General features: G+C 36.9%; 1 protein-coding gene and 1 long non-coding RNA gene across 3 annotated transcripts in view; one reads left to right on the forward strand and one right to left on the reverse strand.

Annotated features, from left to right (window-relative positions):
* Positions 1 to 11,670, forward strand: part of daam2 (dishevelled associated activator of morphogenesis 2) — a 155,671-nt gene that overhangs the window by 101,467 nt on the left and 42,534 nt on the right. The gene's annotated exons all lie outside the window — the stretch shown is intronic.
* LOC147840044 (uncharacterized) overlaps positions 1 to 11,670 on the reverse strand; it is a 107,498-nt gene that overhangs the window by 74,678 nt on the left and 21,150 nt on the right. The gene's annotated exons all lie outside the window — the stretch shown is intronic.

Raw genomic sequence — 11,670 nt, forward strand, 5'->3', positions numbered from 1 at the left:
CGAGGGCATGTATGTATATGTATGGAGTGTAGTGTGTGTATAGATTGTATCATATGTGTAGTGTGTGTGTGTGTGTGTGTGTAGAGATGGTATCGTGTGTGTATATGGAATGCAGTGTGTGTATGTATAGATGGTATCATGTGTATGGCGTGGAGTGTAGTGTGTGTATAGATTGTATCATGTGTGTATCTGTATATAGTGTTGTGTGTGTATGTATAGATTGTTTCATGTGTGTATATGTATGGAGTGTAGTGTGTATAGATTGTATCATGTGTGTTGTGTGTGTGTGTGTATGCATGGAGTGTTGTGTGTGTATGTATAGATTGTTTCTTGTGTGAGTATATGGAATGTATATGGAATGTAGTGTGTGTAAAGATGCCTATGCCATCAACCTCCTGTGGCTCTGTGGTAAAGCACAGAGTTTAGTGTATGGAGTTTAGTGTGTGTATAGATTGTATCATGTGTGTATGTATAGATTGTTTCATGTGTGTATATGGAATGTAGTGTGTGTATAGATGCCTATGCCATCAATCTCCTGTGGCTCTGTGGTAAAGCATTCGGACACTGACACCGGAGACCCGGGTTCAAGGCTCATCTCTGACAGTGTATGTCTACAGTGTAAATGTAGGGACTATGTAGTGTGTATATAGATATTATATGTATGTATGTATGTATAGATTGTATCATGTATGTATATGGACTGCAGTGTGTATAGATTGTATCATATGTGTAGTATGTGTGTGTATATGGACTGCAGTGTGTGTAATTTGTATCATGTGTGTATAAATTGTGTAGTCTGTGTATAGATTATATCATGTGTGTATATGTATGGAGTGTAGTGTGTGTATCAATTGTTTCATGTGTATATGAAGTGTAGAGTGTGTATAGAATGTATCATGTATGTATATGGACTGCAGTGTGTATAGATTGTGTAGTGTGTATATGGGATGTAGATTGTATCATGTGTGTATATGGACTGCAGTGTGTGTAAATTGTATCATGTGTGTATAGATTGTGTGGTAAGTGTATATGTATGGAGTTTAGTGTGTGTATAGATTGTATCATGTGTGTATGTATAGATTGTTTCATGTGTGTATATGGAATGTAGTGTGTGTATAGATGCCTATGCCATCAATCTCCTGTGGCTCTGTGGTAAAGCAATCGGACACTGACACCGGAGACCTGGGTTCAAGGCTCATCTCTGACAGTGTATGTAAATGTAGGGACTATGTAATGTGTATATAGATATTATATGTATGTATGTATATGGACTGCAGTGTGTATAGATTGTATCATATGTGTAGTATGTGTGTGTATATGGACTGCAGTGTGTGTAAATTGTATCATGTCTGTATAAATTGTGTAGTCTGTGTATAGATTATATCATGTGTGTATATGTATGAAGTGTACTGTGTGTGTATCAATTGTGTCATGTGTAGAGTGTGTATAGATTGTATCATGTATATATATGTATATGGACTGCAGTGTGTGTAAATTGTATCATGTGTGTATAGATTGTATCGTGAGTGTAGTGTGTGTATGGATTATATCATGTGTGTATATGTGTGGAGTGTAGTATGTGTGTTGATTGTATCATGTGCGCATAATTATAGATTGCATTATGTGTGTATATGTGTGTAGTGTATCATGTGTATATGTATGGAGTTTAATGTGTGTATAGATTGTATCGTGTGTATAAATAGTATCATGTGGAATATAGTGTGTGTATAGATTGTATCATATGTGTAGTGTGTGTGTATATGAAATGTAGTGTGTGTATATGGGATGTATATTGTATCGTGTGTGTTTGTAGATTGTATCATGTGTGTATATGGACTGCAGTGTGTATAGACTGTATCGTGAGTGTAGTGTGTATAGATTATATCATGTGTGTATATGTATGGAGTGTAGTGTGTGTATTGATTGTATCATGTGTGTATATATGTATAGAGTGAAGTGTGTGTATAGATTGCATCATGTGTGTATATGTGTGTAGTGTATCATGTATGTATATGTATGGAGTTTAGTGTGTGTATAGATTGTATCATGTGTGTATGTATAGATTGTTTCATGTGTGTATATGGAATGTAGTGTGTGTATAGATGCCTATGCCATCAATCTCCTGTGGCTCTGTGGTAAAGCATTCGGACACTGACACCGGAGACCCGGGTTCAAGGCTCATCTCTGACAGTGTATGTCTACAGTGTAAATGTAGGGACTATGTAATGTGTATATAGATATTATAAGTATGTATGTATATAAAGTGTACTGTGTGTATAGATTGTATGATGTGTGTATAGATTATATTATGTGTGCATATGTATAAAGTGTAGTATGTGTATATGAAGTGTAGAGTGTGTATAGATTGTATCATGTATATATATGGAGTGTAATGTATCGATTGTATCATGTGTGTATATGCATGGAGTTTAGTGTGTGTATAGATTGTATCATGTGTATATATGCATGGAGTTTAGTGTGTATAGATTGTATCATGTGTGTTTATGTATGGAATGTAGTGTATCGATTGTATCATGTGTGTATATGCATGGAGTTTAGTGTTCGTATAGATTGTATCATGTGTGTATATGCATGGAGTTTAGTGTGTGTATAGATTGTATCATGTGTGTTTATGTATGGAATGTAGTGTATCGATTGTATCATGTGTGTATATGTATGGAGGTTAGTGTGTTTATAGATTGTATCATATGTATATGAAGTGTAGAGTGTGTATAGATTGTATCATGTATGTATATGGACTGCAGTGTGTATAGATTGTATCATGTGTATAGATTGTATCATATGTGTAGTATGTGTGTGTATATGGGATGTAGATTGTATCGTGTGTGTTTGTAGATTGTATCATGTGTGTATATGGACTGCAGTGTGTGTAAATTGTATCATGTGTGTATAGATTGTATCGTGAGTGTAGTGTGTGTATATGTATGGAGTTTAGTGTGTGTATAGATTGTATCATGTGTGTATATGTATGGAGTGTTGTGTGTATATGTATGGATTGTTTCATGTGTGTATATGGAATGTAGTGTGTGTATAGATGCCTATGCCATCAATCTCCTGTGGCTCTGTGGTAAAGCATTCGGACACTGACACCGAAGACCCGAGTTCAAGGCTCATCTCTGACAGTGTATGTCTACAGTGTAAATGTAGGGACTATGTAACGTGTATATAGATATTATATGTATTTATGTATGTATGTATATAAAGTGTACTGTGAGTACAGACTGTATCATATGTATATGAAGTGTATAGATTGTATCATGTATGTATATGGACTGCAATGTGTATAGATTGTATCATATGTGTAGTATGTATGTGTATATGAGATGTAGATTGTATCGTGTGTTTGTAGATTGTATCATGTGTGTATATGGACAGCAGTGTGTGTATAGATTGTAGTGTGTGTATAGATTGTATCATGTGTGTGTGTATGTATAGATTGTTTCATGTGTGTATATGGAATGTAGTGTGTGTATAGATGCCTATGCCATCAATCTCCTGTGGCTCTGTGGTAAAGCATTCGGACACTGACACCGGAGACCCGGGTTCAAGGCTCATCTCTGACAGTGTATGTCTACAGTGTAAATGTAGGGACTATGTAGTGTGTATATAGATATCATATGTATGTATATGAAGTGTACTGTGTGTATAGATTGTATCATATGTATATGAAGTGTAGAGTGTGTATAGATTGTATCATGTATGTATATGGATTGCAGTGTGTGTATAAATTGTATCATGTGGAATGTAGCGTGTGTATAGATGGTATCATATGTGTAGTGTGTGTGTGGATATGGGTTGTAGATTGTATCATGTGTGTATATGGACTGCAGTGTGAGTAAATTGTATCATGTGTGTATAAATTGTATCGTGAATGTAGTGTGTGTGTATAGATTATATCATGTGTGTATATGTATGGACTGCAGTGTGTGAAAATTGTATCATGTGGAATATAGTGTATGTATAGATTGTATCATATGTGTAGTGTGTGTGTATATGGAATGTAGATTGACAATAGACACACTACACATGAAACAATCTATACCTACACAACACTCCATGCATATACACACAAACAACACTCCATACAGATACACACATGATACAATTTATACACACACACACGCGCACTACATATAATACAATCTATACATACACATTCAACACTTCATGCTTATACATACACACACACCATACAGATACACACATGATACAATTTAAACACGATACAAACTATACACACATTACATTCCATCTATGTATACATGTATACACATGATACAATCAGTACATTCCATATACATATGATACAATCTGTACACACAGCCTACTTCATATACACACATACATACATGACATATATATACATACTAAATAGTCCATACATACACACTGTATACATATACTGTCAGAGACAAGCCTTGAACCCGGGTCTCCGGCGTCAGAGACTGAATGCTTTACCACAGAGCCACAGGAGACTGATAGAATAAGCTCCGTAAATCTATAAACACACTAACCTCCATACTCCATACACATACGATCGATACACTACATTCCATACATAAACACACATGATACAATCTATACACTACATTCCATACATAAACACACATGATACAATCTATACACACACTAAACTCCATGCATATACACACGATACAATCGATACACTACACTCCATACATAAACACACATGATACAATCTATACACACACTAAACTCCATGCATATACACACATGATACAATCTATACACACACTAAACTCCATGCATATACACACATGATACAATCGATACACTACACTCCATATATATACATGATACAATCTATACACACACTCTACACTTCATATACACATGATACACGCACTACACTTCATACATATACACACATGATATAATCTATACACATATGATACAATTTATACAATCTATACACACTGCAGTCCATATACATACATGATACAATCTATACACACTCTACACTTTATATACATATCATACAATCTATACACACAGTACATTTTATATACATACATACATACATATAATATCTATATACACATTACATAGTCCCTAAATTTACACTGTAGACATACACTGTGAGAGATGAGCCTTGAACCCGGGTCTCCGGTGTCAGTGTCCGAATGCTTTACCACAGAGCCACAGGAGATTGATGGCATAGGCATCTATACACACACTACATTCCATATACACACATGAAACAATCTATACATACATACACAACACTCCATACATGTACACACATGATACAATCTGTACACACACTAAACTCCATACATATACACACATGATACACTACACACATATACACACATGATGCAATCTATACACACACTTCACTCTATACATATACACACACATGATACAATCAATACACACACTACACTCCATACATATACACACATGATATAATCTATACACACTACACTCACGATACAATCTATACACACTGCAGTCCATATACACACATGATACAATCTACAAACACACACGATACAATCTACATCCCATATACACACACTACATTTCATATACACACACACTACACATATGAAACAATCTATACACACACTATATTCCACATGATACTATTTATACACACGATACAATCTATACACACATTAAACTCCATACATATACACATGATACACTACACACATATAGCAATCTATACACACTTCACTCTATACATATGCGCACATGATACAATCAACACACATACTACACACATATACACACATGATATAATCCATACACACACTACACTCACGATACAATCTATACATACATGATACAATTTACACACACTGCAGTCCATATACATACATGATACAATTTATACACACTCTACACATGACACAATTGATACACACACAGTACACTTCATACATATACACACGATATAATATATACACAAACTATACAATTTAAACACACATGATACAATTTACACACACTGCAGTCCATATACGCACGCATACTACACATATGATACAATCTATACACACTGCAGTCCATATACATACATACATATAATATCTATATACACATTACATAGTCCCTACATTTACACTGTAGACATACACTGTCAGAGATGAGCCTTGAACCCGGGTCTCCGGTGTCAGTGTCCGAATGCTTTACCACAGAGCCACAGGAGACTGATGGCATAGGCATCTATACACACACTACATTCCATATACACACATGAAACAATCTATACATACACACATGATACAATCTATACACACACTAAACTCCATACATATACACACACTACACAATCTATACACACATGATACAATTTACACACACTGCAGTCCATATACACACATGATACAATCTACATCCCATATACACACACGATACAATCTATACACACTGCAGTCCATATACATACATTCTATACACACTCTACACTTCATATACACATGATACAATTTATACACACATTACACTTCATACATATACACACATGATATAATCTATACACAGACTACACAATTTATACACACATGATACAAATTACACACACTGCAGTCCATTTACACACACATATTACACATATGATACAATCTATACACACTGCAGTCCATATACATACATGATACAATCTATACACTTCATATACATATGATACAGTCTATACTCACAGTAAACTTTATATACATACATATATAATATAATATCTATATACATGTTACATAGTCCCTACATTTACACTGTAGACATACACTGTCAGAGATGAGCCTTGAACCCGGGTCTTCGGTGTCAGTGTCCGAATGCTTTACCACAGAGCCACAGGAGATTGATGGCATAGGCATCTATACACACACTACATTCCATATACACACATGAAACAATCTATACATACACACACAACACTTCGTACATATACACACATGATACAAACACACATGAAACAATCTATACATACACACACAACACTCCATACATATACACACATGATACAATCTATACACACATTAAACTCCATACATATACACACATGATACACTACACTCCATACACACACACTTCACCCCATACATACACACATATACACAAATGATATAATCTATAAATACACAACACTCACGATACAATCTATACACACATGATAAAATTTACACACACTGCAGTTCATATACACACATGATACAATCTACAAACACACACGATATAATCTACATCCCATAAACACACACTACATTCCATATACATATTATGTAATCTATACACAGCATACTTCATATACACTGTGTGTATAGATTGTATATGTATACATAGATGGAATGGAATGTTTGAATCGTGTGTTTGTTGCTGCTAATTAGAAATTTGTGTAAACAAGTAGTTAGACACATGTACCTAATACAATGGCTGGTAAGAGCATATGACTTGCAATCAAGTGGTTGATTACCATTGGTGGAAAGACTACTGAAAAATCATACTTAGGTAAAAGTACCATTACTTGCCTAAAAATGTAGTGTGAGTAGAGTAAAAGTACCTGTTGTAAATATTACTCAAAGTAGGAGTAAAAAGTAAAAGTACTCATAAGTGAGTATTATGGTGTTAAAAGTTGATGCATTTACACGTAATTTGTGGATGTGTGTGTAAGCCTAACATTCTGTAGTGCATTTAGTTATTGCCCAGCAGGCACTCAACATCATTATACGATAATATTAGGTTAGATTTAGGTTGTGATGTCAGGTGACCAAAATTCAATGTCTAGCCAGCGTTTAAGGACAACACTATTTTGATGTCCAATAATGACATCAAATAATGTTGATATTTGGTTGATTTTAGGTTGTTAGAAAGTGACCAAAATCAAATGTCGAGCCAACATCTTAAACCAACATTCTATTGATGTCAAATACTGACATTTATTCATCAGTTATGGCAACCAAAATTCAGCTTCTGATAGATGTCATGGTGGTAACGTCCACGTAACGTCCACACAACGTCAAGCTGTAACATCATTATACATTGATATTTCGTTGGTTTTAGGTTGGACGTTGGACAGTGACATTGGCCTGACGTTGAGTTCTGATGTAAACCCGATTTTCATTTCCAAACAAAATGCAGCGTCTCCACGATGTTAGGGTACAATTTACAAGGGTACAAATCTGACGGCATATTGACGTCTTGTGCCTGCTGGGTGTTTAAGGCCATTTCGGTCATCATACTGTAAATATCCATCCTCTTCTCATCAGTGACATGCATCTAAACCAGGGGTGCCCATACTCGATCCTAGAGGGCCGGTGTCCTGCAAAGTTTAGTTCCAATCCCAATTAGACGCACCTGGGTTAGCTAATCAATCTCATACCAGGCTTTCTAGAAACATCCGTGCAGGTGTGTTGAGGCAAGTTGGAGCTAAAATCTGCAGGACACTGGCCCTCCAGGACTGTGGCTGTTTCTCATTATGCGTTCTTCAGCGGTCTTGCGTCTTCGTGTTCTCGTGTAACGTCATCATAAGCTGCCAAAGTTCAGTTCCAATACTCAAGACCGCAAGAACAGAGGACGCGTGAAACTTCCCGGATGTGATCTTGAAATCGAGGACGCACCGATGCAGACTTGAGCGCCAAACTTGCTCTAGAAGTCCCAGAAGTATTTGCAACTGGAGGTGGGAAGTAGAGGTCTGCATTCTCGCGGCTGTCCCGCGGGCGCCGCATGACCTGACCAGATTTCTGCGGCGCGGGAATAAATTTCCGAATAAATCGCGGGAGCGGTCGGTAACGGGTTTAATTTGGGACGGGAGCGGCCTGTCTAGCAATATCGCGGATATTGCTATGCGAATGAGAGAGAGAGAGAGAGAGAGAGAGAGAGAGAGCTTTGCCTGTCTGTGTGTGCTTGGTGCTTGTGTGTGTGTATGTTAGTGCGCGCGCGAATGAGAGAGAGAGCTTTCCCAGATAGCAAAATACACTCGGGCTAGTTCCAGCTAGATTCTCGCCTGCCGGAGACTTACCACTCATCCCGGCTCCGGCTGCCGGATGCTTGTGGACTCATTGCCCAATTCCGGCCTGAATCAATTGGGCCAGATGCGGCGGCCGTAAGCGAGCCAACGCTGCCGCATCCGCGCCGGAATCGGCCCGAGAGTAATGTGCGCTGTGGCCCGGAGCTGGCGCGACTCAGTATTTATACACCTTTATATAAAACCTTTTGGTATTACATTGGTACTTGATACATGGTATTACAAGCTTTTTAGTCGATATAACAGCAAACGCTTGTGTGTCTGCTAGATTTGTCTGTGTGTGTGTGCTTGGTGCTGTGTGTGTGTGTGTTTATACAGACAGCTTGGCTGTCTGGACTGTATAGCTGGGGGATTTTCGGTTTTGTTCTCCCCCGCTCTTTAGCGGGATCGGGCGCGGCGGGTAGAAAACGGGGCAGGTCGGGCAGTGGGACAATAAATTCTTAATATAAGCGGGAGCGGTCGGGTTCGGGCTAAAACCTGGCGGGTGCGGGCAGAAGCGGGATTCAAAATTTAGTCCCGCGCAGATCTCTAGTGGGAAGCGCAGCATTTTATATATATATATTATTATTATTATTATTATTAAAGTTCAGAGATTGAACTTATTTACCTCAGGAGCTTCCCTAAATGAAACAGTGAAGGTAAACATTACCATGGACATCTTATTAAAGGAATAAACACATTAAGGGTGTTTGTTTGCTGAAATTCGTATTAAAATCTGTTTTATTTATATTCTGCAGAGTATATTGATAATGTTATTATGCACAGTATTTATTTTTAAAAGGGGGAAAACAAATCTTTGTATGAATGCTGTAGTGTTTAAATAATTTACCATTTAAAACACGTGAAGGTCATGTGACCATCAGGAAGAACGCAGCATCTCATTTCTCAAAAAACGCGTTCTCTGCCGTCGTGGTCTCCCGAGATCGTTCTTCCAAGGACACCTGGCAAGACCGCTCTCCACAAGAATGCAAGTCCGTTCTCTACGTTTTTGGAATTAAAAAACAGCCTGGGTTTGGGCATCCTTGATCTAAACAGTCCCTGGGTCAATGCGTGTAAAGATTTTGAACATCTTCTTGAAAACGTAATGCTTCCAAACAGTTTGCTCCAATGTAAAGTGCGCATGTCTTGAAGTAGTTCATTATGATGCAATTTACCTTCTATGTGTGATTTGATTGGACAGGGATTTCAGGACTGATTTTTCTAATTCCCATAAACAAGAAAAAATAAAGTAGTGAGAGTAAAAGTACACATTTTTAAAACTACTCAATAAAATACAATTCCTGAAAAAAATGTAATTAATTACAGTAATTTGAGTATATGTAATTATTTACTTCACACCACTGTTGATTACATACAAGGAAGTGAATTCTTATTGTGCCTGCTTTTCATCCATTTCAAAATTTGTTGCAAATCTATTGCACTAGGTTCCAAACTGTTAAGTAACTGTTAAAGATAAGCCTTCAGGGGCAATGAATTATCATTCAGCAATGAAACACATTGGTTTGATTAGAACTGAATAGGAAAAACTGACAATACTGTCTAATTTGCATGTGTTGAAAAAAAGGACTTTATTTTTATTACTTTTGTGTCTTTATTTCTTATTAGAAAATGTTTAGACTAACAACAGATTAATCAATCTTTTTCTCTTGTATGATACCACATATTGACCGGACATACTTTTTAGAAGGAACTGCTGACAAGAGGGAAATAGCAGAATAAGAATAAATGTAGTGCGGGGACCCTTGTTCCAGACTGCTGTCTAATAAGAAGTCTAGACAGGTCACAAGGAGCATGATGCTTATAGAAGTAGTCAGACATAATGAAGATGCACTTAATTATTCAGTTCTGGTATGCAGAGAAGGGTTGCAGAAAGAGGAAGTATGTCTGGGGCACAAGAGCCAAAGGACTGCAGAATGACTGATAAGTTACACCAAAACTCCACCTGTTATTATCAGTTGTGTGTGTATATATATATATATATATATATATATATATATATATATATATATATATATATGCTGGAGTCAGGGAAATGTGTGTTAGTTGTGAACCTCTTGAATGTAATTCTTGTATTGCATTGGGAAAACGTAATCCAGAGCTCTGTCATCGAATTATTCATTTGCATTTAATAAATTACTAATATTTTTGGCAGTGAAGAAAACCCTCTTTTCCCACTTTTCCTATTGAAAACGCATGGAGTTGGCATGATATTCCAACACATGTTATAGAGGTAGATAAGTAAAGACCCGTGTACACCGAGACAGTTTTTGCTCACGTTTTCCTTTGACATTTAACGCTTCATGACTAAATAAAGGGCCCAAATATGATTGTGCACATCAACGTGCAAAACGGCAGGCGTAAAAGCGTCATTTTTAAAGAAACGCCCCTTGTTTGCTCTTTTGTTTTGACGCGTCGCATCAAAACCTTCCCAACCAATCATATTGGAACATATTGTCCATGTGCACGGAGCTGCTAAAGTTAAAGTAAACAGCATTTGGATGTGCTCAAGCACAAAACTGTTAATGCGAGTGCACATTGAAGAAGAAGCCCAGAGGCGATATGAATGTTTTGAAGATGATGAACAATAATCTTTTCTTCATCACTAGAGCTGATAATTGAACTATCCATGCTTGTTCGAGTCACCAGTAACTTTAACAACA

The sequence above is a fragment of the Danio rerio genome, chromosome 17, assembly GCF_052040795.2.
Source record: "Danio rerio strain M-AB ecotype USA chromosome 17, GRCz13ab, whole genome shotgun sequence".
In the NCBI taxonomy this organism is placed as follows: domain Eukaryota; kingdom Metazoa; phylum Chordata; class Actinopteri; order Cypriniformes; family Danionidae; genus Danio; species Danio rerio.